The following is a 5,000-nucleotide window of genomic DNA, read 5'->3' as shown; positions in this document are numbered from 1 at the left end:
AAAGAAGCAAGTGTGCAGTGTAAAAAGTGAATGTAAAAATGGCATAGAGGAGAGTGACCCCTGCTGGTGGAAGTGAGGAAAAGCAAAAGCCTACAGCACCTGGTATTCCCAGGCGGTCTCCCATCCAAGTACTAACCAGGCCCGACCCTGCTTAGCTTACGAGATCAGACGAGATCGGGCGTGTTCAGGGTGGTGTGGCCGTAGGCGGAGACAGGCTTCTCACTTACTCCTCTTCTGCTTTGCAGCCTGGCTGCTGGCAGCCCTTTGCACTACTTCACGCTAGACCTTTTTCTTCACTTTTTGCCTTCTCTTAAGGGAACTTCATACTCCAACAGGAGCAGTGCAAGAGCTGGGGGCGGCCCTTATACCCACAGGTGTTGTTCAGCAACCAGTCACAGGCCGCAGCCGCCCTCTTTCAAAAGGGCTGGGCGCAAGGTCTGCGCAGGGCTAAGAAACCATCCCGGGGGTGAAAGAAAGAGCAAGCTGGACCAGAGCCCATTGTCCAGTAGTCGGCTAAGGAAGAAGTTGAGATGGTTGCCCGTGCCTGGAAGCGAAGCTGCTTTTCAGTCAGCTTCTCTTTTCTTAGGGCGCGTTGTCTGCAAAGATGTTCAGCCTGTGTTGCCCTGTAAATTGGTCTGCAGGTTACTAGCTATGGCTTCCAGCCCGGCGGGAGGCCCAGATACTATGGAAATGAAGCCTGCTATTATTAAAAGAAAAAAGCCACAACGCTGGTGGCCACCACGCCCGCTGCGGCTGCTAAGAGTGATAGCGGTAAGACTGAGAATACTAGGATTTTGCAAGGCCTAAAGAGTGCAAGAGAGAAAGCGAATGTAAAAGAAGCAAGTGTGCAGTGTAAAAAGTGAATGTAAAAATGGCATAGAGGAGAGTGACCCCTGCTGGTGGAAGTGAGGAAATGCAAAAGCCTACAGCACCTGGTATTCCCAGGCGGTCTCCCATCCAAGTACTAACCAGGCCCGACCCTGCTTAGCTTCCGAGATCAGACGAGATCGGGCGTGTTCAGGGTGGTGTGGCCGTAGGCAGAGACAGGCTTCTCACTTACTCCTCTTCTACTTTGCAGCCTGGCTGCTGGCAGCCTTTTGCACTACTTCACGCTAGACCTTTTTCTTCACTTTTTGCCTTCTCTTAAGGGAACTTCATACTCCAACAGGAGCAGTGCAAGAGCTGGGGGCGGCCCTTATACCCACAGGTGTTGTTCAGCAACCAGTCACAGGCCGCAGCCGCCCTCTTTCAAAAGGGCTGGGCGCAAGGTCTGCGCAGGGCTAAGAAACCATCCTGGGGGTGAAAGAAAGAGCAAGCTGGACCAGAGCCCATTGTCCAGGAGTCGGCTAAGGAAGAAGTTGAGATGGTTGCCCGTGCCTGGAAGCGAAGCTGCTTTTCAGTCAGCTTCTCTTTTCTTAGGGCACGTTGTCTGCAAAGATGTTCAGCCTGTGTTGCCCTGTAAATTGGTCTGCAGGTTACTAGCTATGGCTTCCAGCCCGGCGGGAGGCCCAGATACTATGGAAATGAAGCCTGCTATTATTAAAAGTAAAAAGCCACAACGCTGGTGGCCACCACGCCCGCTGCGGCTGCTAAGAGTGATAGCGGTAAGACTGAGAATACTAGGATTTTGCAAGGCCTAAAGAGTGCAAGAGAGAAAGCGAATGTAAAAGAAGCAAGTGTGCAGTGTAAATAGTGAAAGTAAAAATGGCATAGAGGAGAGTGACCCCTGCTGGTGGAAGTGAGGAAAAGCAAAAGCCTACAGCACCTGGTATTCCCAGGCGGTCTCCCATCCAAGTACTAACCAGGCCCGACGCTGCTTAGCTTCCGAGATCAGACAAGATCGGGCGTGTTCAGGGTGGTGTGGCCGTAGGCAGAGACAGACTTCTCACTTACTCCTCTTCTACTTTGCAGCCTGGCTGCTGGCAGCTCTTTGCACTACTTCACGCTAGACCTTTTTCTTCACTTTTTGCCTTCTCTTAAGGGAACTTCATACTCCAACAGGAGCAGTGCAAGAGCTGGGGGCGGCCCTTATACCCACAGGTGTTGTTCAGCAACCAGTCACAGGCCGCAGCCGCCCTCTTTCAAAAGGGCTGGGCGCAAGGTCTGCGCAGGGCTAAGAAACCATCCCGGGGGTGAAAGAAAGAGCAAGCTGGACCAGAGCCCATTGTCCAGGAGTCGGCTAAGGAAGAAGTTGAGATGGTTGCCCGTGCCTGGAAGCGAAGCTGCTTTTCAGTCAGCTTCTCTTTTATTAGGGCGCGTTGTCTGCAAAGATGTTCAGCCTGTGTTGCCCTGTAAATTGGTCTGCAGGTTACTAGCTATGGCTTCCAGCCCGGCGGGAGGCCCAGATACTATGGAAATAAAGCCTGCTATTATTAAAAGTAAAAAGCCACAACGCTGGTGGCCACCACGCCCGCTGCGGCTGCTAAGAGTGATAGCGGTAAGACTGAGAATACTAGGATTTTGCAAGGCCTAAAGAGTGCAAGAGAGAAAGCGAATGTAAAAGAAGCAAGTGTGCAGTGTAAAAAGTGAATGTAAAAATGGCATAGAGGAGAGTGACCCCTGCTGGTGGAAGTGAGGAAAAGCAAAAGCCTACAGCACCTGGTATTCCCAGGCGGTCTCCCATCCAAGTACTAACCAGGCCCGACCCTGCTTAGCTTCCGAGATCAGACGAGATCGGGCGTGTTCAGGGTGGTGTGGCCGTAGGCAGAGACAGGCCTCTCACTTACTCCTCTTCTACTTTGCAGCCTGGCTGCTGGCAGCCCTTTGCACTACTTCACGCTAGACCTTCTTCTTCACTTTTTGCCTTCTCTTAAGGGAACTTCATACTCCAACAGGAGCAGTGCAAGAGCTGGGGGGCGGCCCTTATACCCACAGGTGTTGTTCAGCAACCAGTCACAGGCCGCAGCCGCCCTCTTTCAAAAGGGCTGGGCGCAAGGTCTGCGCAGGGCTAAGAAACCATCCCGGGGGTGAAAGAAAGAGCAAGCTGGACCAGAGCCCATTGTCCAGTAGTCGGCTAAGGAAGAAGTTGAGATGGTTGCCCGTGCCTGGAAGCGAAGCTGCTTTTCAGTCAGCTTCTCTTTTCTTAGGGCGCGTTGTCTGCAAAGATGTTCAGCCTGTGTTGCCCTGTAAATTGGTCTGCAGGTTACTAGCTATGGCTTCCAGCCCGGCGGGAGGCCCAGATACTATGGAAATGAAGCCTGCTATTATTAAAAGTAAAAAGCCACAACGCTGGTGGCCACCACGCCCGCTGCGGCTGCTAAGAGTGATAGCGGTAAGACTGAGAATACTAGGATTTTGCAAGGCCTAAAGAGTGCAAGAGAGAAAGCGAATGTAAAAGAAGCAAGTGTGCAGTGTAAAAAGTGAATGTAAAAATGGCATAGAGGAGAGTGACCCCTGCTGGTGGAAGTGAGGAAAAGCAAAAGCCTACAGCACCTGGTATTCCCAGGCGGTCTCCCATCCAAGTACTAACCAGACCCGACCCTGCTTAGCTTCCGAGATCAGACGAGATCGGGCGTGTTCAGGGTGGTGTGGCCGTAGGCAGAGACAGGCTTCTCACTTACTCCTCTTCTACTTTGCAGCCTGGCTGCTGGCAGCCCTTTGCACTACTTCACGCTAGACCTTTTTCTTCACTTTTTGCCTTCTCTTAAGGGAAATTCATACTCCAACAGGAGCAGTGCAAGAGCTGGGGGCGGCCCTTATACCCACAGGTGTTGTTCAGCAACCAGTCACAGGCCGCAGCCGCCCTCTTTCAAAAGGGCTGGGCGCAAGGTCTGCGCAGGGCTAAGAAACCATCCCGGGGGTGAAAGAAAGAGCAAGCTGGACCAGAGCCCATTGTCCAGGAGTCGGCTAAGGAAGAAGTTGAGATGGTTGCCCGTGCCTGGAAGCGAAGCTGCTTTTCAGTCAGCTTCTCTTTTCTTAGGGCACGTTGTCTGCAAAGATGTTCAGCCTGTGTTGCCCTGTAAATTGGTCTGCAGGTTACTAGCTATGGCTTCCAGCCCGGCGGGAGGCCCAGATACTATGGAAATGAAGCCTGCTATTATTAAAAGTAAAAAGCCACAACGCTGGTGGCCACCACGCCCGCTGCGGCTGCTAAGAGTGATAGCGGTAAGACTGAGAATACTAGGATTTTGCAAGGCCTAAAGAGTGCAAGAGAGAAAGCGAATGTAAAAGAAGCAAGTGTGCAGTGTAAAAAGTGAATGTAAAAATGGCATAGAGGAGAGTGACCCCTGCTGGTGGAAGTGAGGAAAAGCAAAAGCCTACAGCACCTGGTATTCCCAGGCGGTCTCCCATCCAAGTACTAACCAGGCCCGACCCTGCTTAGCTTCCGAGATCAGACGAGATCGGGCGTGTTCAGGGTGGTGTGGCCGTAGGCAGAGACAGGCTTCTCACTTACTCCTCTTCTACTTTGCAGCCTGGCTGCTGGCAGCCCTTTGCACTACTTCACGCTAGACCTTTTTCTTCACTTTTTGCCTTCTCTTAAGGGAACTTCATACTCCAACAGGAGCAGTGCAAGAGCTGGGGGCGGCCCTTATACCCACAGGTGTTGTTCAGCAACCAGTCACAGGCCGCAGCCGCCCTCTTTCAAAAGGGCTGGGCGCAAGGTCTGCGCAGGGCTAAGAAACCATCCCGGGGGTGAAAGAAAGAGCAAGCTGGACCAGAGCCCATTGTCCAGGAGTCGGCTAAGGAAGAAGTTGAGATGGTTGCCCGTGCCTGGAAGCGAAGCTGCTTTTCAGTCAGCTTCTCTTTTCTTAGGGCGCGTTGTCTGCAAAGATGTTCAGCCTGTGTTGCCCTGTAAATTGGTCTGCAGGTTACTAGCTATGGCTTCCAGCCCGGCGGGAGGCCCAGATACTATGGAAATGAAGCCTGCTATTATTAAAAGTAAAAAGCCACAACGCTGGTGGCCACCACGCCCGCTGCGGCTGCTAAGAGTGATAGCGGTAAGACTGAGAATACTAGGATTTTGCAAGGCCTAAAGAGTGCAAGAGAGAAAGCGAATGTAA

At 52.3% G+C, this 5,000-nt stretch overlaps 6 non-coding genes across 6 annotated transcripts; all 6 read right to left on the bottom strand.

Annotated features, from left to right (window-relative positions):
* Positions 1–87: 87 nt before the first annotated feature.
* On the bottom strand, positions 88–206 carry LOC142190029 (5S ribosomal RNA). The gene has a single exon (XR_012713968.1). It is a non-coding gene; the product is annotated as a 5S ribosomal RNA (ribosomal RNA).
* A 714-nt stretch (positions 207–920) lies between these two features.
* On the bottom strand, positions 921–1,039 carry LOC142191004 (5S ribosomal RNA). The gene has a single exon (XR_012714624.1). It is a non-coding gene; the product is annotated as a 5S ribosomal RNA (ribosomal RNA).
* Positions 1,040–1,753: 714 nt separating this feature from the next.
* LOC142190195 (5S ribosomal RNA) lies at positions 1,754–1,872 on the bottom strand. The gene has a single exon (XR_012714123.1). It is a non-coding gene; the product is annotated as a 5S ribosomal RNA (ribosomal RNA).
* A 714-nt stretch (positions 1,873–2,586) lies between these two features.
* On the bottom strand, positions 2,587–2,705 carry LOC142190993 (5S ribosomal RNA). Its single transcript, XR_012714613.1, has one exon. It is a non-coding gene; the product is annotated as a 5S ribosomal RNA (ribosomal RNA).
* A 715-nt stretch (positions 2,706–3,420) lies between these two features.
* On the bottom strand, positions 3,421–3,539 carry LOC142189853 (5S ribosomal RNA). The gene has a single exon (XR_012713803.1). It is a non-coding gene; the product is annotated as a 5S ribosomal RNA (ribosomal RNA).
* A 714-nt stretch (positions 3,540–4,253) lies between these two features.
* LOC142190981 (5S ribosomal RNA) lies at positions 4,254–4,372 on the bottom strand. Its single transcript, XR_012714604.1, has one exon. It is a non-coding gene; the product is annotated as a 5S ribosomal RNA (ribosomal RNA).
* Between the last annotated feature and the right edge of the window lie 628 nt (positions 4,373–5,000).

This window comes from Leptodactylus fuscus, chromosome 1 (assembly GCF_031893055.1).
Source record: "Leptodactylus fuscus isolate aLepFus1 chromosome 1, aLepFus1.hap2, whole genome shotgun sequence".
Lineage (NCBI taxonomy): Eukaryota > Metazoa > Chordata > Amphibia > Anura > Leptodactylidae > Leptodactylus > Leptodactylus fuscus.
This window is presented reverse-complemented; position numbering and strand designations above follow the sequence as displayed.